This window comes from Hypanus sabinus, chromosome 16 (assembly GCF_030144855.1).
Source record: "Hypanus sabinus isolate sHypSab1 chromosome 16, sHypSab1.hap1, whole genome shotgun sequence".
In the NCBI taxonomy this organism is placed as follows: Eukaryota; Metazoa; Chordata; class Chondrichthyes; order Myliobatiformes; family Dasyatidae; genus Hypanus; species Hypanus sabinus.
The window spans coordinates 19,401,622-19,425,525 of NC_082721.1; positions in this window are offsets into that span (position 1 = coordinate 19,401,622).

Sequence of the window (23,904 nt, forward strand, 5' to 3'; positions counted from 1 at the left end):
GCAGTGGACAGCACTGCGTTATCTGACTTTAGTAAAACCAAAGCCCAGCCACATGCCCAACCACAACCCGAACACATTTTTATTCCTGCTACTTCAGAATCAGATTTACTATCACCGGCATCTGTCGTGAAATTTGTTAACTTAGCAGCAGCAGTTCAATGCAATACATAATCTAGCAGAGAGAGAAAAAGTAATAATAATAAATAAAATAAAACCTAATAATAAATAAACATGTAAAACAATTACATATATTGAATAGGTTATTTAAAATGTGCAGAAAACAGATATACTGTATATTTTAAAAAGTGAGGTAGTGTCCAAAGCTTCAATGTCCATTTAGGAATCGGATGGCAGAGGGGAAGAAGCTGTTCCTGAATCGCTGAGAGTGTGCCTTCAGGCTTCTGTACCTCTTACTTGATGGTAACAGTGAGAAAAGGGTATGCCCTGAGTGCGAGAGGTCTTTAATAATGGACTCTGCCTTTCTGAGACACCGCTCCCTGAAGATGCAAAACTTGTATTCATCCTCCACTTGGATCTCAAGGGAATAAGGAACTGGTTATGCTTTGCAGTAATATGACTTGACACATGGTTTAATCCAAATATATTCATCCGATGATTCTTTATAGTTATCTTTGAAGATGTTAACATATTTGGACAGTCTCTCTGAAGATGATTTTGATAATCCTGTGTGAATACTGAGAGCAACCTTTCAACTGAGCTTCAAGTTTTATCAGTCTAATCCTTGCTCAACAGTCAGAAGTTTGATAAGGTAACTATACCTTGCACTGCATCTGTCCCAATACCTTCAGAGGTTCAAAAGATTCAAAACACATTCATTGTCAAAGAATGTATAAATTATGTACCTTGAGATTTGTCTGCTTACAGGCAGCCACAAAGCAAGAAACACAAATAGCCTAATTTAAAAAAAAAGACTGTCAAATAGTACAGAAATTTAACATACCCATCAAGGATCTTTTTTGTTTCTTTCAGATAAGAGATTATTTACAGAGAAAAACATCATTGTTAACTGATTTCTATAGTTCTGGCATAGAAAAGAGGGTGTTTTTTTCTAAGGGTGAAGTCTCCATTAGTTCTTTTACAGCATCCAGAGGGAATGTTCTGGTGGAGAGGCTGAGCAGCTGGGATGGGTCTGGGAGGAAGAGCTGGGAGTAGAAATTACAGCTGAAACATGAGAAGACATCTGTGATAATGCAAAGAAAATTTCAGTTTGTAATAGAACTAAAGCATTGCAACTCAAAATTCTGCATAGAGCCCATCTGACTCCAGATCGTCTCTCAAAATTTAAGACGGGGGTTTTTCCAATGTGTTCTAAACGTAAAGTAAATACTGGAACTTTCACCCACTGTTTTTGGACTTGTCCCAAACTTCAGGCATAGTGGAATGATATTTTGGGTGAAATGGAAAAGATTCTGAAGATGGTGCTTGAACTGGACCCAGTGTCTTTTCTCATAGGCTTACCCAGCAGTCGTATTATTAATGCACATCAGAAAAAAAACTTTTTAACATCCTGACTTTTTGCGCGGGGAAGAACATTTTACTTTGTTGGATATCTGATAAGGCCCCTGGATTTTTTGGTTGGCGTAAATTAATCATGGAACACGTTCCTTTGGACTTTTTGACATGTATGGTACACTCAGAAACAAATGGTTCTCATAAAACATGGCAACCTTTTTCAGCGGTATGTAGATGTAAACCTGTCTGCTATAATAATAGGGGCTTTTGCATAGGATGTTGTGGTGATGTCTATATTTACTTTACTTACTTTATTTTATTGTCACCAAACAATTGATACTAGAGCGTACAATCATCACAGTGACATTTGTTTCTGTGCCCCGCGCTCCCTGAAGTACAGATTGAAGTAAATATAATAAAAATTTAAATTATAAATCATAATTAGAAAGTAAAAAAGGGAAAGTAAGGTAGTGCAAGTCAGGCCCAGATATTTGGAAGGTACGGCCCAGATCCGGGTCAGGATCCGTTTGATGCACCATCAATAAATCTCTCTGAGACGTAAAGGCGAGATATTGGCTTTTATTGACTGGAAGAAGGAACAAGCAGTGGTTGACCACCATACCACATCCTGGAGACGAGAGGCCGGGCTCAGACCTCAATCGCCTTTATACCGGGGTCTGTGGGAGGAGCCACAGGAGCAGTCAGCAGGGGGCGTGTCCAGACAGGTATATGTAGATCACCACAACGTTCAGCAGTCTTATCACAGTATTTTGATGGAAGTGTTCTGATAGCTGATATCTGTGAGGGGAAGAAATGTAAATGTATTTGGAAATTGAAAGTTTTGTTACGCTGAGCAAAAAAAAAATTAAAAAAGACCAAAACCTACTGTGCAGGTAAAGAGGAAAGAAAAACACAAATCTTGCAAATGATCGAAGCAAGGCAATAACATTTTGAAACAGCCTGAGCCCCAGATCCATTCCTCGAGTAGCCAGAATAAGTTTTGCAACTCATCTTGCTTCTCACCAAGTTCAGTAGTCTGAGCTACTTGTTACAAGTGTCCTTACTCATAATAGGACAGGCTGCAGCAGTGTTGATCTATATCACAAGTGACTTGCCATCAGTCAGGACGGTGACTGGAAAATTGTATTGCCTCTCACTATGATTATAGTATGGTTTCAGTACAACGTGCCGTATAGTCTGCAGTGGCTGGGCAGGTTCCTCATTTTAACTTCTTAATGGCACTCTATGGTCTTAGTAACAGACCACATTCAGTGACCGCTTTATTGGGTACATCTGTTGGCCAATGCAAATATCCAATCAGCCAATCACGTGGCAGTAGCTCAGTGCATAAAAGCATGCAGACATGGCCAAGAGGTTCAGTTATTGTTCAGACTGATTGGGGAAGAAGTGTAATCTAATGCAATTTTGACCGTGGGAAAATTGTTAGTACCAGACAGGGCTTTGAGCATCTCAGAAACTGCTGACCTCCACGGATTTTCTTGTAAGACAGCCTTTGGCATCTCTGAATGCACAACATGTCAAATGTTGAAGCGGCAGAAGACCATGATCAAAAAAAAAACACCCAGCGGCCACTTTATTAGGTACAGGGGTTACTTGGCAACAGTGGCAACAATGGCAACAGAGTGTAAGCTTACGATAGTTACTTGTACATGGGTTTTATAGATTTGCTTTTATATTTATATTTATTGTGTTTTTTGTGCTGCATTGGATCCAGAGTAACAATTATTTTGTTCTCCTAGACATTCAAGTACTGAAGAATAAACTATCTTGAATCTAAAGGTCAGACAGTGCTCTCAGTTCTGGTGTTGTGTTCGAAACGGCTTCAGAATTCCGAACGCAAATGATTGTGCAGGTGCTGAATATCCAGGGTAACACATGAGAAATGCAGGAGGAACTCAGCAGGTCAGGCAGCATCGACGGAGGAGCAGAAACAGTTGATGTTTCAGGCTGAGACCCTTCACCAGGCTGCTGCTAGTTTTTTGCTTTGGACTCTTCGAAAGGATAATGGGATCAGCAAATGGCTTCCAACACAACTCCAACACTGACTCACACCACTTGCAGTCTTCTGCAAAAGCTGCCGGAAGTTGTAAACTCAGTCAGCTCCATCCTAGGCAGTGGATTCACAAGCATCCAGGACATCTTCAAGGAGCGATGCCTCAAAACAGCAGCATCTGTCATGAAGGAACCCCACCACCCAGGACGTGCCCTCTTCTCATAGCTACTCTCTGGAGAAGGTATAGGAGCCTGAATGCACACACTCAACAATTCAGGAACAGCTTCTTCCCCTCTGTCATCAGGGAGGAGGTACAGGAGCCTGAAGACACACACTCAACGATTCAGGAACAGCTTCTTCCCCTCTGCCATCAGGGAGGAGGTACAGGAGCCTGAATGCACACACTCAACAATTCAGGAACATCTTCTTCCCCTCTGCCATCAGGGAGGAGGTACAGGAGCCTGAATGCACACACTCAACAATTCAGGAACAGCTTCTTCCCCTCTGCCATCAGATTTCTGAACGGACATAAAACCCATAAACACTAAATCACTACTTTTTATTCTTCCTTTATCGACTATTTATTTATTTGTTTAACTTTATCTTTTTACTTACATATATTTTACTTTTTAAATATATATATACTTACTGTAATTTGCAGTTTTTTATTATTGTGTATTGCAATGCATTGCTGCCGCATAACAACAAATTCCACAACATCCGATTCTGAACAAAGCTCTGAGAGTTGTCCTTTCACTGAAGACTTTCGTTACACTTGTGGCAGAGGACAGAATTGTTTCGCAACTTTGGCTGTCACCTCAATGAAAGTTGTATTTCCATGCCACGTTAAACGTAAGATTTATTGCACCCAGCATTCATGCTACATAGTGAATGGTACGAAGAGTCTCTAAAGTTGCAATACTTTGATAGGTCAATCAGCATGAAGATGTAACCAGATCCCTGAGCTTGTGCTTGTCTATGCCACATTTATCACTCTCCATTATCTCAAGCTGCTGTAGATCAAAATATTCTTCTAACTTCTGTACTATGTTAGTAAATATGTAACACACTTCATATCTGAATTTAGAGTTACGGAGTCTTAATGCATGGAAACAGGACCTTTATCCCAACTCATCCATGCCACCAGCATTGCCGAGCAAGATAGATCCACGTGCCTGCTTTTGGCCTGTTGCCTGCTAAACTTTTCCTAGTCTTTGTATGTTGCGAATGTGCCTGCCTCAATCACTGTTCTGGCAGCTCATTCCAAATACACACCACCCTTTGTGTGACGAAGCTGCCTCTAATGTCTCCTTTAAATCTCTTTCCCTCTAGCACCCTCTCCCTGGGAAGATTTCTTTAAGTCAAACCACCTTCTCTGGGTGGCGTGGTAGTGTAGCAGCTAGTGTGCAGCACGAGCAGTGGGGGTTCAATTTCTGCCGCCGTTTGTAAGGAGCTTGTACATTCTCCCCATGACCTCGTGTATTTCCTCTGGGTGGCGTGGTAGTGTAGCAGCTAGTGTGCCAATATTACAGCAGGAGGAGTGGGGGTTCAAACTCCGTTGCTGTTTGTAAGGAGCTTGTACATTCTCCCCATGACCTCGTGTATTTCCTCTGGGTGCTGCGGCTTCCTTCCACATTCCAAAGATGCCGGGTTAGGGCTTCTGAGTTGTGGGCATGCTATGTTGGTGCTCCAAGCCTGGCAACATTTTCAGGCTCCCTAGCACAATCCTCACTGATTTAATTTAACGCAAAACGACACATTTCACTGTACGTTTCGCTATTTGGCTGTACATGTGACAAATAAAGCTAATCTTTCATCTTTATCTGATTCCTCACTGAAATAATCAATGCCTATGTATTGTCAATGTTACCTTCCATCTCAATATTATTAACCATTAATAGCATCTCCATCCTCACCATATAATGATATGTGATCAGTGTCCTGTTTGCAAATGAAGTCTGCTTATACTTCAGATAGCATTCGATTTCTTTTTCCACTAACTAAAACAATGTCAAAGTTACTCACCCCTCCTGCAACTTGCACCTTGAATGCTGCCTACCTTGCTTTGCCTGTACTCTAGCATCAATTGTTACAGCTTTAAAAGTGACACTGCTGGGCTCAGGCGTTTACTGCCGTCTGTAGTTCTCCTTCCTCTTTCTTCTGAGCTGGCAGCACTCGCACACATGCTCACTGAGCCTGCAGTTGGGAGCTTCGGTGGTCTGTGGTGCTCTTCATTTCACCTTGTGAACATTGAGGTTTTCCAGAACCCTGCAAAAGGCACGATCACATTTTCATCGAACAATTCGTAGTTCAATGTTCAAAATGAATTTATTATCAGGGTACGTATACGTTACCTGGAAATTAAAATTTTGCAGGCATTGAAAGGAAAAATAAAATCATACAGTAGAATTTATGAAAAAGTATGTATAATCAAAAACAGACAAAAACCAATGTGCAGAGAAATATGAACTGTGCGAATATAAATAATACTGAGAATATAAGCTTTAATACTGAGAACATGAGTTGAAAAGAGCCCATGAATGTGAGTCTGTAGGTTGTTGAATTAGTTCAGAGTTTTGGTGAGTGAAGCTATCCAAACTCATCTAGAAGCCTGATGGTTTTAGGATAAAAACTGTTTCTGAATCTAATGGTGTGGGACCTAAGGCTTCTGTACCTCCTGCCCAATGGTGGTGGTGAGGAGAGAGCAAGGCCTGGGTGGTGCAGGTCTTTGATGATCAAGTGCTCTGCAGCCATTAGGCTCCTGGACCGACTTCAGTTGCCTTCACAGCTTCATAGCTCCAGACTCACTTTCAGGGACTTTGCAGTTAATGTTATTTGTTAACTTATTATTGTTTGCACGACTTGTTCTTCTTTTCCCACACATCGGACGGTCTTGTTGTGTGCAGCTGTTCTTTAAACGGGCTCTATTGTGTTTCTTTGTTTTGTGACTGCCTGTAAGCAGAGGAATCTCAGATTTGTACACTGCATGAATACCTTGGACTTTGTTGGATGCTGTTTACTTGACACAGTGCTCCAGGTAGATATACATAATGGTGGGGGAGTGTGGTGGGGTGTGGGAGGGCTTTGGCTGTGATGGGCTTGGCTGGTTTCTTTCACCAGTGCCAATTTGTGTCTGGGATTAAGAGGTTCCTTGTTCTCAGTTGTTTAGTATTTTGGGAATGCTGAAAATTTGAACCACAATATTAAGTGCAGGGCTCTAGGAGCTTCCAAATAAGTGTGCGTATATTATTCAGGTTTAACCAAAAGACACACCAATGTATGATGTTGTATTCCATGACTTATTTACATATTTACACAAAAACAGCCAGGGTGAGAAGATTGGTTTTTGAGGGAATATAGAATGACTTGAAGGCAGAGTAACAACTGACTGCTCTAAGTATTGCTCAGTCTATAGACAGATAACACACTTTTAGATCAAACAATACAGTGACACAACCATTAGCAACATTTTTGTTGAAATAGATTATTGATTTCAATTCCTGGCCTCAATTGCTCTCCTCTTTATATTTTCCTCAACATTTCCTGACACGCTCCTGTCAATCGTGTGAAGAGAGTTCTCCAGCATGAATTGCTGTCCTGGTAATAGATTTTATGCCCAATACATCACAGTTTCCGTCACTCCCTTACTACAGAAGTAGCTCTCTTATGACAGACCTTCCTCGCTGTCCATTTGTATTTTCTATGTCTGCATCCACTGGTTTCTGACGTTTACCCATCAACTCAAAACCTAACATCGCAGAGATTTGATCCTGAAGAGTAGGCAAAATTGAAATTTGAATTTTGGTGAACTGGAGAGACAGTTTCCTTGCACATAATTATTGAAGCAATTTTGAACATATTTAACCAGATCAAGACATTCCCTTTCTCTCAAAAGCACCAGGCATTCCTTAATCCAAGAAGAGTAATAAAAAGGCATAAAGTTGCTTCCTGTCAATGCAGACTTAAAAGTGATCTGACACTTAACTTTTTCACACAGAGAGTTGTATGTGCGTATATGGAATAAGCTGCCGGAGATCGTAGTTCAGGTAGGTAACATAGTGACATTTAAGTGACATCAGAAAGGTTTAGATAAATGTGGGCCAAACGCTGGCAAATGAGACAAGCTTAGGTAGGCACCTTATTCAAATTGATCTGAAGGGCCTGCTTCTGTGTTCTATGACTATGAATTGATGACTAATTTAAGCATGGCACAGCTGTGTTTGTCACGTCCAGAAGGTGCATAATGCGGCACGTAGATCTGTGGTAATGCCCTCCCACCCCTCCCTCACCATTCCCCATTCCCCTTTCCCTCTCTCACATTATGTCCTCGCCCACCCATCACCTCCCTCTGGTGCTCCTCCCCCTTTTCTTTCTTCCATGGCCTTCTGTCCTCTCCTATCAGACTCTCCCTTCTCCAGCCCTGTATCTCTTTCACCAAAAAAACTTCCCAGCTCTTCACTTCACTCCTCTCCCTCCTGGTTTCACCTATGACCTGGTGTTTCTTCCTCCCCTCCCCCCCACCTTCGAACTCTGTCTCCTCACCTTTCTTACTCCAGTCCTGATGAAGGGCCTGGGACTGAAATGTCGACTATACTCCTTTCCATGGATGCTGCCTGGCCTGCTAAAGTTCCTCCAGCATTTAGTGTGTGTTGCTTGGATTTCCAGCATCTGCAGATTTTCTCTTGCTTGTGATTGGATGTAGAACTGTGTGGAATCTTTACATCCCTATTGGTTGTTAATCAGGCAAGCAACATTATTTGCTTCAATGCGTGTACGGAATGGTGCAAAAGTCTTAGAATATAGCTGGGGTGATTCAGACTTCTGCGCAGTACTGTATTTGTCAACAGGACTGGAGAGTGAGTTTGTAAAACTGGTAGGAGCATCGGATGTTGGGAATAGCGAAGTGGAGCACTGTGTGAGGGGTGTGAGAATCTTGGCAGATAAGTACCTCCAGGGGTTGTCATAGGTGCAGAATTTGATTCCAAAAAATTGGGTTATTGATCATTACAGAATGCCACTTGGTGCTTCCCACTCCCTCCCCTCTCCCTTCCTCTTTTCCCAAACCACGATCCCCCTCTCTGTCCCTTTCTCACTGTCAGTCCACAATAGAGACCCATATCAGAATCAGATTTATCATCTGTGTCATGAAATGTGTTTTTTTTTGTGGCAGCAGTACAGTGCAATACATGAAATTACCAAAATAGTCTCAGGCACCCTAACTGGATGTGTTTATATTCCTAAGACGTTTGCACAGCACTGTACATAACAGGTCAGAAATAATGTTGCAGAGTGACCAGAGAAAGTAGAGATTGCAGGCTACGGCGTTTGAAGCCTTGAGTTAGATACGACTGGATGTCACCTATTCCCAGACCTTGCCCACTGTCCCTGTCTGCCCTTTCTGGATGCAGAGGTCAAGTGACGCTGAACTTATACACCTGAAAGTTAAGTACAGTCGTGAACAAGTCCTGGGAATTCCATTCTGAGTCCTCGACTTCAGCTTAGCACTCTCAAGAGCAAGCTGGAACTATTTTAAATTTCTATAATTGTCAGGGGAACTTATGAAACTATTCAAATAAATTTGAAACACTTTATAAAGAATAAAAATTTAATAAAAGTTATTTAAAGGTTAATAATAACATTGCCAAACATGAAAAGGATTCCAAAAATTTAAATAAAGTAAAATAATTTAAGCACTTACTTAGCTCTCTCTCGGTGACGTGACTATTCAAATAAAAATGAGTCTCTGTTTGTATGTTTGTCTTCCGTGCCATATGATTGAAGCACCAGATATCAATTGCATGCAAGCTCTCTCTCTAGCGTGTCAGTACATAGTTGCTGGGTTCTGAGGTCCCCACTGGCAGAGCTGGAGTTCACCAGCTTCTCTTGGACATCTATATATGTTCAGCTAGGTGTGGAATGGAACTGAACAGTTCCTATTGGCCGTCAGTCAGCTCACTTCAACCCTTAATTATTCATGACTATGTAGAATTAAAAGGTAAGTTGCATTACACAAACAAAATTTAGTTTAGGGGTTTTTTTAACAGCATCTGATGTTTCTCAGTTGGCAGCCTTCTTGCCTTGCGTGAGTAGGTTCAAATTGCCTTTCTCCTCTGGTCCACTCTCCTCTCCCATCAGATTCCTTCAGCTCTGTACCTTTCCCACCTCCCTGTCATCTCAAATCACTTTCTAGCCATCCTCCTTCTCCTCCTTTTTACCTTTTTTTAAATTTTGCTGACTTGCCCCTTCCTTTCCTGTCTTGAGGAATGGTCTAACCCAAAAACATTGACTGCTTACTCATTTCCACGGATGCTGCCTGCCCTGCTGAGTCAACCAGCATTTTGAGAGTGCTCCATGTAACTCAGTCTGATACTGCCGAAAACACACCACCAGACTCAAGGACAGCTTCAATTCCATAGTTATAAGACTTTTGAATGGACCTTTTATATGATAGGATGAATTCTTGAATTGTGAGTCTACCTCATCATGGCCCCTGCACTTTGTTTGTCTTCCTGCACTACACTTTCTCTGAAACTATCATACTTACACTCAGAGATGTACACCTGTTCAGTAATGCAAATATCTAATCATGTGGCAGCAACTTAATGTGTAAAAGCATGCAGACATGTTGTTCCGTCCAAGCATCCGAAAGGGAAAGAAATGTGATCTAAGTGACTTTGACTGCGGAATGATTGTTGGTCCCAGAGGTGGTGGCTCTCCTGAGATTTTCATGCACAATAGTGTCTAGAGAATAGTATGACAAACAAAAGAAAACATCCAGTAAGTGGCAATTCTGTGGGCAAAAATGCCTTCTAAATAAAAGACATCAGTGGAAAATAGCCAGTCTGGCTCAAACTGACAGGAAAGTGGCAGAAACTCCAATAACAGTGGTGTGCAGATGAGCATCTTTGAACATAACGAATCTTGAAGTGGAGAGTGTGGAAGTTCGCTCATGAGTCCAAAATCCAGATTTCATATTATATTATATAAACTAAAAATACTTACAACATGTATACTTTTCTTTTCTCCTTACATTCCCAAACAATTCCCAAATTGGTGTGGCATGATTCTGTGGACTGAAATGGAGATTCTTGCAAAGGTGGCTGGCAGGACATTTACATGGTCCATTAATTGAAAGATGGAACTATGACAAAATGCTTGGCATTAATGAGCTGAATGGCCCAATTCTGCTCCTATATCTCATGGTCTTATTTAAGGATTTATGTACATGTGCTCATCAGGAGGAAAGTTACCTGTTCCTGCATTCTGCTTTTGTAGTTTGGTAGAACTCCAAACTATTATACCATACTGGCTGAAGTTAGTTAATACAGTCGAAACAAAGAAACTGCCCCCACTCTCTGCTTTCTGCAGGTATTGCACCCCCCAATTCCCTTGTCCATTCGTCCCTCCCCATGAATCTCCATCCAGCCACTTACCCCTACAAGTGGCCTAAGTGCGACACCTGCCCATACGCCCCCTCCCTCACCTCCGTTCAGATCTTCCAGGTAAGGCAACACTTCACCTGCGAATCTGCTGGAGTCACCTATTGTGTCCAGTGTTCCCGACGCAGCCTCCTCAATAGCTGTCAGACCTGTCATAAACTGGGGAACAGCTTCATTGAGCACCTCTGCACCAACCGCCAGAGGTAGGACTTCCCAGAGGCCAAACATTTTAATTTCCATTCCCATTCCTCATCCGATGCACTTTGATCCATGGTCTCCTCTTGTGCCAAGATGAGGCCACCCTCAGGGTGGAGGAGCAATATTCAGTCTGTCAACCCTCCAACTTGGTGGCATGAGTATCGATTTCTCCTTCCTGTAAATGAATTCCCCCACCCTCCCCTCTATTCCCCACTCTGACCTTTCACTTCTTTTCACCGGCCTGTTACTTCCCTCTGGGTCCCCTCCTCCTTTGTTTTCTGCTATGGACCACCCTCCTCTCCTATCAGCTCTTGAGCTTTCCTACCCACCTGGCTTCACCCGTCATCTTCCAGCTAGTCTTCTTCCCCTCCCCCACCTTTTAATCTTCCCCTGTCCTCTGGGGGCGTGCCTTATTCTGCTTGTTGAAGGTCGCTCTGTTGTGATTGGTTAGTTTAGAAGCTGCAGCTGCCTTTCCCATTGGATACTGTGGATGTCTGGTGTCCAGTTTCAAATACCCTGGGTATATAAAGTAGCCCGTGGAAGGGGCTTGCTCTCTTCTTCCTTTGTTTAAGGTGAGGCCATTGGGAAGGTGTGAACAGTGAGCACTTTTAACTAAGTATGTTTGTAGAATGTGCGTAAATTTGTTGAATATTCAACCATGCATTGTCTGCTACTTGGGGAACATGATTGTTTGGTCGAATTTTTACTGTTTGTAAATAAAGATTAATATAACTGTTGGAAGTCAGTACATTTCCTGCCTCACTTGCCAGAGCTGTGAACCTGATTCAACACTCCACTCTCTTCCTTTTCAGCCCTGACTATCAAGTCCACTGTTGACTCTTTTCCATAGATGCTGTCTGGCCTGCTGAGTTCCTCCAGCAATTTGTGTGTGGACCTCTTTTATTATTTATTCATTTATTTATATGATGTGGATGCTGCTGGCAATGATGCTGTTTATTGCCCATCTCAAAATGCACAGGAACTTATGGGCCAGTTAAAAGTCAACTACGTGAGTGGGCCTGGAGTCCGATGAGGTCATGATGGCAGATTTCCTTCCCTGTTACACACTAGTAAACCTGATGGATTGTTACAATAACTTGATAGGAGCCTATTTTTAAACATTTAATATATTTTGTTTAGTTATTCGATTTTAAATTCCACAGCTTCTATAGCAGGTTTCATAGATCAATGGTCCAGAACTTTGGCTCCTAGCCATGTAACTTAACCACTGTGCTCAAATACCCTATTAACCTGCCAGTTTCCAGCCCGTAAAGGTCAGACAGTATATATTTCCCATTCCGAGCGTTTGATAAATGTCTTATGAAGTCCCTGAATGGCCTGCTGCATTTTCTTTGGTTTTAAGTTCTTTTTTTTCTGCAGTGAATCATATTTTGTAGATTTAATGAAGGTTAAGCTCAGTGTTCCCCTTGCAATCTTCACCCATGCAAACTTTGGCAATCAATAATCTAACGAGAGTCTTGCGTAATTATTAGCCGTTCTTGTAAACAGCCATGGAATGTGCTTTGGTGAAATTTATTTTAATTTGTTACCTGGCAGTCTCTCCGGCCCTAAGAAAATTAAGTTTATACACATGGGATATCATTCCATCAAATGAATCCTCATAAGGCATGCTCTATAATCCAGGGAACATCCTGGTAAATCTCTTCTGTATCCTCTCTAAATCTTCCACATCCTTCCTATAATGAGATGACTAGAAATGAACACAATATTAAGAGCATGGTTTAAAATCAGGTTATTGTAACAATCCATCAGGTTTACTAGTGTGTAACAGGGAAGGAAATCTGCCATCATGACCTCATCTGGCTCCAGACCCACTCATGTAGTTGACTTTTAACTAGCCCCTAAGTTCCCGAGCAATTTGAGATGGGCAATAAACGACATCATTGGGGGAGGAGTGAGGGGGGTCGTTGCCTTGCTGTTGCTTGTGCGTGGGAGGGGTGAGCTGGGGGTGGTGGCTTTGTATTTCTAACGTTTAACTATCATTCATTCTTTGGGGCACTCCTCTGTTTTTGCGGACGTCTGCGAAGTAAAAGAATTTTAGGATGTATATTGTATACATTCATCTGACACTAAAAGTACCTACTGAACCTATTGAAACAGACGTTTCGAAGATCACAATTGAATTTGATCGCCAGGAGGTGGGGGCAAAGGAATGGCTGATGGTATTTAACTTGAAAAGCATGAAATGTCTCACTTTGGGAAGTTAAACCAAGACAGGGCTTACACATAAATAGCAGGGCTCTGATTTGAGTGTTGTAAAACAGAGAGGGACCCAAAGATACAAGTACATAGTTCTCTGGAAGTGGTGACATGGGTAGGGAGGGTGGGGGAGAAGGCATTTAGCATGCTTGTCTCATCGGGTGGACCATTGAGTACATGTGTTGGGACATCATGTTCAAGCCGACGAGACGCTGATGAGATTGCATTTGGATTATTGTGCACAGTTCGGTTCGCTTAGCTATAGGAAGGGTGTCTTTACGCTGGAAAAGGTACAGAAAAGACTCACAAGGACGATGCAAGGACTGGAGAGGCTGGATAGGCTGTGGTTTATTTCTCTGGAGCATAGGAGTCTGAGGAGTGGCATTATAAAGATACATAAAATATGAGGGAGAATAGATAAGTTGAATATTCACTGTCCTTTTCCCAGGGTAAGGGAGTCCACAGTGAGAGGATATGCTTTAAAGATAAAAAGGGAAAGAAAGCCCAAGGTAAATTTTTCACACAGAGGGTGGTAGTTATGTGGAACAAGCTGCCAAAGGAAATGTTAAATGTGGGTACAGTAACACCCTTTAGAAAATACATGATAGGAAAAATTTAGTAGGTTATGGCCCCAGTGCAAGCAAATGGGAGAAGTTCAGATGGGCTGAATAGAATCAAACTTTATTGTCACTGCTCAAGAAAATGAGATTTGCGGTGCTACTCCAGTTCGATCAAAGCAGATATTTACAATGCACGTGGTACAGCTTATTTAAAAATAAATTCCCATATCTATATGCAAAAAGTGACTTTGATAGTACATAACACTCAAAGGCCATTGGTCAACTGGGGTTCAGTATTATTCAGCTGCCCAAAGCCCTCGGCTCTTCCTTGCTATATTACTCTATGACACCATTCATCACTGACCATTTAGTGCCACTGATTTTAATGCAGTTGAGTTCAATTAATTACCCTGAAAACTCACAAAAATAATACCCTGCAAATATCCATTACTTCTTCAAATGTCTAGCATTCCCTTAAACATTTCCATAGTATTCACCTCCGGGGGATTCAGTTTGGTTCACCTCCCTATGTTTTAAGGCTTATAAATAAACTCTGTGAGTTGTTTCTAACTGGTAATGGGATTTTTTTTTGCAGCTTGACAACTTTGCCTTGTTAACCTATATTAATCTGGACACTTTAGCAATCCAACTTAATTATGTGTGTCATTTTGATTTATCTACATATCTGATATTATCTTGCGCAGCCTTTAGTTAAAGCATTACTCCTTCTCCCTCTCATAGACTGCCCATCATTATGTATCTTTCACAGCCAGAAGACTTAATCAATGTACTTGATAAGCAAGGTTTTTCCATTTACATCAATCCTATCACATGTAAAGTATGATTTTAGTGGGAAATCTCGGCAGTGCCACTTTTCTGTTGGCTTCCTGGCAAAACTGATGGAACATCCAACTAAATAAGAGGATTTGAGGATTATGAATCGGTGTGGTTCAGTGCCAGTGTTTTAGTGCAGCTTTGTGATACCTTGCCTCTTGACATGAGCTGTCGATTCCAGATTGTAAGGCGGCTTGTAAAGAATGAATTTAAGAACTTACACATGATTCCTAACAGGAGAAATGACCATGAGTAAATTGGCAATGTTGGAGCTTAAAATAAGGTGGAATATTAACTTCTACGGATGTACCATGGAGAGCAATCTAACTGGCTGCACAGGATCGAATTAAGCTGCAGAGAATTGTAAACTTAGTCAGCTTAAAACTTGTAAACTTAATCATGGCCACTAGCCTCTGTAGTATCCAGCTTATCATCAAGGACCCTCAGAAAGGTGGCATCTGTCATTAAGGACCCCTCTCACCCAGGACATGCTCTGTTTTCATTGCTGCCATCAGAAAAGAGGTGCAGGAGCCTGAAGCCACACAGTCAACGGTTTAGGAACAGCTTCTTCCCCTCTGCTATCTGATTTCTGAATGCACATTAAACTGATGAACACTACGTCACTGCTTTTTTTATTTCTATTTTTGCACTACTTATTTATTTTACTTTTATGTATATACTTACAGTTTTTCACTGTTATTATGTATCACATTGTACCACTGCCACGAAGTCAACAATTTCATGGCATATACCAGTGATTTTAAACCTATTTCTGATTCTGAGATCTGTACAACAAAAAGTAATCACAAAAAAAATCACTGAAAAGAATTAAAATGAAAACCACAAGTAAATGTTTTTATTTTCATCTGATTAAATAATTTCTCTGTTTGACTCTCCCCAACATGTAATCATCTCTCAATATTTTGGCTTAAAATGGGTGGCCGAGCGTCTCCATGGTGGCCAGGTGGTTAGCACAATGTTATTGCAGCTCGGGGTGTCAGAGTTCAAAGTTCAATTCCAGTGTCATCTGTAGGGAGTCTGTACATACTCCACATGGAATGTGCGGGTTTTCCCCAAGTTCTCTAGTTTTCTTCCATAATCCAAAGACATACCGGGTAGGTTAATTGGTCATTGTAAATTGTCCCGTGCTTAGGTTAGGGTTAGATTGGAGTTGTTGGAGGTTACTGTGGTGGTACAACTTGAAGGGCCAGAAGGGCCTGCTCTACACTTCATTGCTAGGGAAATAAATAAACATGCTTTTCAATGAATAAACCCTTGTACCGTGAAAGTAACTATTCCTATTTATAATATTCATTGCTCCCTTTCTGCAATCAAGTGCATTTTATAAATGCAAGCTGTTTCTCTCCTACCTTCAAATATCTGACCTCCTTTGAGAGGAGCATTCTTTTGCCAAAGCTAATCCTCGGAGGAGATCAGATAATGAAGCCTTTCAACAGTGGCTTTGCAAATATTAGCAACTCATTTCTACAAGTAGCACATTACTAACACAATGGTTCTCGGTCTGAGTTGTTGACTGTTTTCCTCTGTAGATGCTGCCTGACCTGCTGAGTTTCAGAATCAGAATCAGACTTTAATCGCCAAGTACCTGTGCACATACAAGGAATTTACTTCCGGCAGATGTTGTCTCTCTGCTCATAACAATAATAATGATAAATATAAATGAAAATATAGATTATACATACAGGTAGTGCAATCCAAGTAATAGTTAGCCGACAGTTAACCGGCAATTTGCGAGTGTTACTACGTGTACCACAGGTATGCAAATGACATCATGTTTGATTTCACCAAAGTATGTTTAAACGCAGGGGTGTCCAGGGAGGGGTAGTACCTCTGATGAAGGAACATGTCGGGAATATTCTGGGGTAGCTCACTTGCCTTTGGTCTCCACTGGATACTTAACTCTCACCTGTGGCTCCAAATAGTGGTTTGCGTGCGACAGCAGCCACACCTGAGTACACCGCTTCAAGAGGCGGGCTAAACCGGGTGAGGGTGGCCGGTGGCCTCATATTCCATTGAGTTAGGGATGTGCTTGTCCCAGCGTGTGAAGTCAGCTCCACTGAATTGGGCGGATGACACCCACAGTGAGATCCAATGGCCAGGATGGTGGTGCTGCAACGCTGCATGGAGAGTAAAGGGCATGACAAGGCACAGAAGACGTCACGGTCATCCATGGCAACAAGGAAGACCCCAGTTTGAGATGCTTGTTCGTACCACTGGACCTGGACCTTTGAGGCCAAGAAAGTGAAACTGCCCCAGTACAATGGCTTTTCCACTTTGAAACTCTCCCACGCAGGTTTCCTGTTATCATTCGACATGATGTACAGCTCCCATTATAAAGATTGTAACATTTATGGTCCATCATTTAAAACTCCTGTAACATTTTTCTCCATATTAATCTTCAGTCATTCCAAAATTAGTTGGCTCACAAAGGACATTGCCAATTTCACTTCTTTGCTTTATTAAAAGAAAAGTTTCCACCGAAACCTTTAGACAAAGAACACAAAGGTCGTAACTCTCTGCCTATTTAAAAATGTTTGTCCCAACAGCTGCATGTTCTTGCCATGGTCTTTCTCTTTGTGGATTGCTTTTTCAATGTGATATCCATATTTACAGTGCAATAAATATAACTGGTAAATGCCAAACACTGCAGAAATGTAAACATTAAGCACTATTTCTGTTTTTGTGACTTTGTGTCCTGTCTAGACAGATTGGTCACTCCTGGCGTGATGCAAAGGCTGGAAAATTGACCATTCTAGCTGCAGCATCTATGGAGAAAAATGAAGAGTCAATGCTCAGGGCTGAGACCCGTGGGCTTCTCCAGCATTTAGTTTGTGTTTATACCGTTTCTAGCACCTGCTACATTCTCTTGTGTCTGCATTCCAGCTGCAGTTTTAGAAAAATTCAAAAGTATCACCAAGATGATGGTTCTGAGGAAGTTCATATATAAGTGACTTGTTTGGTTTCCAGCAGAACTCTCTCCTAAACAAATCATTTACTGAACCCCTAAATTACATTTGCTAAAGGCCTAATGAGCTCCTTCCTCATGCCAGTGGATATGAATGTATTTTGTCATCAGTTCTGAACAGGCAGAAGCTTACATTGAATTATGTAAGTGCACTAGTGAGTTATGGTGTAACTGAGACTCACAGGAGGAGATGTTTCATAACCTTTGAAAGAAAGGCTGTAGTATGAAGTTAACTCCACCAATTTGTCAGGAAGAAATTGCAGTTCTTTATAAACTAATATATGAAAATCTGATGAATTATTGAATATACATAGTACTGTGCAAAAATCTTTGGCTCATATACATAGTTAGGGTGCAAGTACTTCTGCACAGTACTGTTTTTGTCAACCTGGAGCAGAGAGTGAGTTTCTAAATCTGGTGGGAGCAAAGGTTGTTGGACTGGTGAGGTTGGCATGCCGAGGGGGAGGGGTGTGGGGCAGGTGGCAGAGAAGAAATGTCAGGGGCAGGGATGGTGTGGGTGCAGATATTCCCAACCCTGAGACACCAGGGAAGGTCATTTGCTTCCAAACAATTGGTTTATTGTTCATTACAGAATATCTCTCTGGTGCTTCCTTCTTCTGCTTTTCTCAACTATGATTCCCCTCTGCCTGTCCCTTTCCCACTCTCAGTCCACAATTGAGACTCACATCAGAATCAGGTTTATCCTCACTCTATAATTGCGATTTTTTTTGTGTGTTTGTATGTTTTTTAGTGGCAGCAGTACAGTGCAATATATAAAATTACTACAGTACTGTGTAGTAAAAGTCTTAGGTATCCTTGCTATATATATGTGACTGAGACTTTTGCACAGCTCTGTATTATCGTTTCCCAACAGGTTTAGATGTAAAATATGGTGAAGGGAGATGTAGGTTTTGGAAAAAAATTGTTGGGGTTGTCAATTCAGGACCATACAATAGCATCCAGAAGGTGTGGGCAGTGCAAGATGAAATTTAATGATGTGATGCATATGTAAAGGGAAGTTAATTTGTTAAGAAGTATATTATACTTATTAATGGTAAGATTTACCTCATCAACTACTACGTTCACTATAGTTCTATCAGCTGACTACATTCCTCCAATCAGCAATAAAATCTTCAGTTCTCTCCTGCCCATTCACCCATGACATATGGATCACTCTCTTTGGGACGTATTTAGCTTTGTCACCCAAACATACAAAATAATGCTCGCTGACAAACTTCCCTCTTACTCCTGGGAGAAAACAGTACTCAACAGATGGCAGCAAGGAAGAACTGGAAGAACTTGTGTGTGCTTGATTGCCCTCCTGAAGAGGAACTATGAGCTAGCAAGGTAAAGCGACTTGCTGAAATTGAACCTACGAACAGGGCTGGAGTGACTGATAAAGGGGATATCCATATCCATATACCAAACCTCTTCCACTTTCCACTTCACCACAGCCACACCATCTCTTCTGACTCATTGGCCATGCATGGTGTATGCATTGTTTGGATAAATACGTGGATATGAGGGGCCTAGAGCTGGGGTGTCCAAACTTTTTTTATGCCATGGACCCCTGTCATTAACCAAGAGGTCCATGGACCCCAAGTTGGGAACCATTGGTTTAGAGGGATATGGCTGAAACACAGACAAATAGGATTAGCTTGATAGCCACCACAGTCAGCATGGATGAGTTGGGCTGAAGGGCCTGTTTCCATGCTATACCACTCTATGACTGTGTTGGCGTGTGGCCAAGTGGTTAAGGCGTTCATCTAGTGATCAGAAGGTCGCTAGTTTGAGCCTTGACTGAGGCTGTGTGTGTGTCATTGAGCAAGGCACTTTACCACACATCGCTCTACAACACCGGTGCCCTTTCCTTGGACAACATCGGTGGCGTGGAGAAGGGAGACTTGCAGCTTGGGCAACTGCCTGTCTTCCATAAAAAAAAACTTGCACAGGCTTGTGCCCTGGAAACTTTCCAAAGTGTAAATCCATGGTCTATCAAGACTAACGGAGGCCTACTACTACTCTATGACTCTATAACTCTATATAAGTATCTCACATTTGATTCTCCTTCATATTAATCCAAATTCAAATCACTTTTAATTTCACATACCCAAAAACTGAAGCCTTTCCAGCCAGAGGATAAAGAGAAAGAAAGAGTCATAAAACCTTCTATCACTGACTTAGCAACTAGTGTTGTATGTTTTAGAGCAGGTGTTCCCAAGCTTTTTTATGCTGTAGATTAATACCATTAAGCAAGGAGTTCAGAACCCCTGTTTTAGAGGATGGATCTACACATGTGAGAAGCTGGGCTCAGGGTGAAAGGCTGGCTCAGGAATCAGCTCACTGGAAAGTGATACCAATCACCTATGTATGGACTTTGATTTCTCAGGATACAGTTGGAGTATTACAGGTGTGCATAACTGTTGAAGTGTCCAGGGATCCTCACCTTCTGGGACATGCCCTCTTCGAATTACCACTATCATGGAGGAGGTACTGCAACACAGACAAGATGCTGGAGGAACTTAGCAGGCCCGGCAACATCCATGGAAAAGAGTAAACAGTCAATGTTTTGGGCCGAGACCCTTCATCAGGACTCACTGGAGATCCTGGAGCCTGAAGACTCATACTTAATGATTTAAGAACAGCTTCTTCCCCTCCACCCTTGGATTTCTGATTGTACATGATCACATGAACACTACCTTGTTATTCCCTTTTTGTTTTACGCTATTTATTTATTTTGTAATCTACAATAATTTTTATGTCTTTGCATTGTACTTCTGTCACAAAACAAACTTCAAGTCATAAGTCAGTAATAATAAATCTTATTCTGATTCTCATTCTCATGTTTTTGTCAGACTAGAAATGCAAGATAAATGGCTGTTGTTAAATGGGAAAACCTCAAATTTCAAAGTACAAAAGTTCAAAGTAAATTTTATTTTCGAAGTACATATATGTCACTATATATAACCCTAAGATTCTTCTTCTTGTGGGTATACTCAGCAAGTCTACAGAATAGTGATGATAACAGGATCAACAAGAGATCAACCAGATTGCAGAAGACAACAATCTGTACAAGTGCAAATATAAATAAATAGCAATAAATAATGAGAATATAAGATAATGAGACAAAAAGTCTTTGAAAGTGAGATCATTAGTTGTGGGAACCTTTCAATGATGTGGCAAGTGAAGTTAAGTGTAATTATCCCCTTATTCAATAGACTGATAAATGGGAGGGTAGTAATTGTTCTTGAACCTGGTGGTGTAAGTCCTGAGGCTCTTGTACCTTCTACCTGAAGGCAGTAGCGAGAAGGGAGCAGGACCTGGGTGGTGGGGATCTCTGATGATGGATGCTGCTTTCTTACAGCGGTGTTTCATGTGTGTGATGTTGAAGGGTATGATGGGTCCAATATTAAGCTGTCCTGCATTTGGGCAGAGCTTGGAACTCATCCTTTCCCACCACGGTGCTCAGATATGTGGAACCACCTGAGGCAGGACTTTGCCAGAGCTGCTGTCTTGCCAGGTCAGGCTGCTGCTTCCAGGATACTATTGAAAAGGGCTTTTTGAGTGTGGCCGTTACAAAGCCATCCATCTTTTCACCAAAATAAAGGTTATAAGTCAAACACAGCAACATCCTGGACCATACAGTTCTTGCCTTTGAGCAGTAAAGAGACTTAGATACGTCTTAATGTTAAACACAGGAGATTCTTCATCAGATCATAAAGGCAAGATCTAGACACAAGTAGCAAACTTAATGTTCTGTTTGTCTCTGTAATCGTGGGTCTGTAAACACCATGTTCACCATGTTGTCTCCTGACCGACCACCTTGGGCTTTAAGAGGCTTTGGAAGAAAAGGATTTAATTTTCCTCTGCTGTTGTGGAAGATGTCCGTTCAGCCTAATGCTCATAGTTTTGTCAAGATTCATGAATCACAGGTGCCACGACCTCAGGAGTTTCCATAGCAACAGTACTAGATGTCTGCTTTGTCATGGCAAAGCCCCTGGGTACAATGAATGGGATTAGACAGGGATTGATAGAATCTAAAGAGAGCCAGTCTGGAACTGAAGGAATTCATGTCCTTCCTCTGTGCTTTCCTCATCCTCTCCAAAGGCAGGAGTACTTGGATATTCCTTTTGATTTATGTCAATTCTTTCGTTCATTATGTGCCATGCGGTATCACATAGGCGATTATGGTCTTTCCCTGACCATGATTGTTCTTGGCAAATTTTGTTTACAGAAGTGGCTTGCCATTGCCTTCTTCTGGCCAGTGTTGTTCTAAGACGGGTGACCACAGCCATTATCAATACTCTTCAGAGATTGTTTGCCTGGTGTCAGTGATCACGTAACCAGCACATGTGATAAGACCATAAGATATAGCAGCAGAATTAGGGGATTGGGCCCTTCGATTCTGCTCTGCCATTTCATCATGGCTGATCCAATTTTCCTCTCACCCCCAATCTCCTGCCTTCTCCCCATATCCCTTCATACCCTGACCAATCAAGAATCCGATACATCTCAGCAGCACATATGACCATTCCACCACCTCCTCCCTGACTGAGGAGCTAAACAGGTGCTACACCTTGCCAGAGGGTAACCTGCAGGCTAGTAGACGGAGGAAGCACCTCACACCTCCTTTGATAGATATGTACCCCGCTACTCCAATGTCGTAATCATGGGTGTGTCAGTGGTTTACTGGAATACATACCTATTGTTCCTTCTGGGGTGGCTGGATTCCTGCTCACAACTCTATCATTAATCCATGGTCAGAGGGAAAACCTCAACCGAGATTTGGTCAGAGGCATCGGGGACCTTCAGAAAACGCTTTCACTTTTCAGATGTTGACTGGTTGTACCTCACTGAGCAACACAGTAGTGCAGTGGTTAGTGTGGTTCTTTTGCCAGTGATCTGGGTCCGATTCCCGCTGCTGTTTGTAAAGAGTCTCTATGTTCTCTACAGGTTTGCTACAGCTTCCTCACACATTCCAAAGATGTACAGGTCAGGGTTAGTAACTCGTAGAAATGCTTTGTTTGCGACAGAAGCATGGCAAAACTTGTGGTCGTGTTTGGTGTTGACACAGACAGTTCATTTTACTGTGTGTTTTGATGTTTCAAATTACATCTGACAAAAAAGTTATCATTTCACTGTTAAGACCGTGCACTGCCTCTTCCTCAATGGATAGATGGTTTATAAAAATCACTAGATTCACATAAGAACAGATGGAACTTTGGGAATGTGGCCGAGGGAAAGTCCTACTCTTTGGACCATGATCCAGCATGGGATTATTCTCCTTGGAACCTTGATGTAAAAAGACTGACAATAAAAGCAAAAACAAGGTATTAAATCATGATCTTACCGTGATTGAAATGTACAAGGAAAGCTCTGATTGTTGCCCTTAGATTCCATGTGAATTCTCATTCAAACTCTGGAAACTTTGTGCCATTTCTATTATCTTTACGTTTAAAAACCTTTCTTGGCCATTTTCTGGCTTGGTGACACATTACCAATATATCCCAACCAGCTGATGTGGCCTAAGTGGCTCATCTATGTGTCACTCGCAGTTACTCAATGGATTTTTCTATAGAGCATCTGACAAACTTAAATTGTCTTTTTCACTTTGCACCACTGATTTTTCTCAAAGCGTCGATCCTATCGACCTTTCATCCTCATTAAAATGTCTCAATGTCCCTTCCAAAAAATGCCTAGGTTTGACATATTCTCATCAGACAGTTCAGATTGCTGTAAAGGTTTTAACAGCTACAATACAAAAACTCCTGTCGGCTGCTCACTCTGGGTTTTGGGGTATCATGTTACCTTCTTGAGTCTTTTGCATCGGCAGTGTCTTCAGGCATTTTAATTCTGATTATACACAGCAGTGTGCGTTTTGTAGATCTCTATCATTTCTCTACTCCTTTTGCTGGTCTGGATTCCTGAAACACACTCCAGGTACTGCACAGATTGCTACAAAGTGGGAAGTTTAACTTCATATGTGCTCTATTAAGACCAATTTTAGTGGTGGGGTACTACATCTCTACCAGAGGTGTTCCTCAAAGGTGCTCCTTCCCTCTGCAAGCCTGCAGGACATCCTTTGGCAAGATGTAGCACCTGCTTAGTCCCCTGATCATTCTCATGTGAAACCATGGGAGCAGGTAGTGCATGGTTGTATGAGCAGCTTGAGCAGATCAC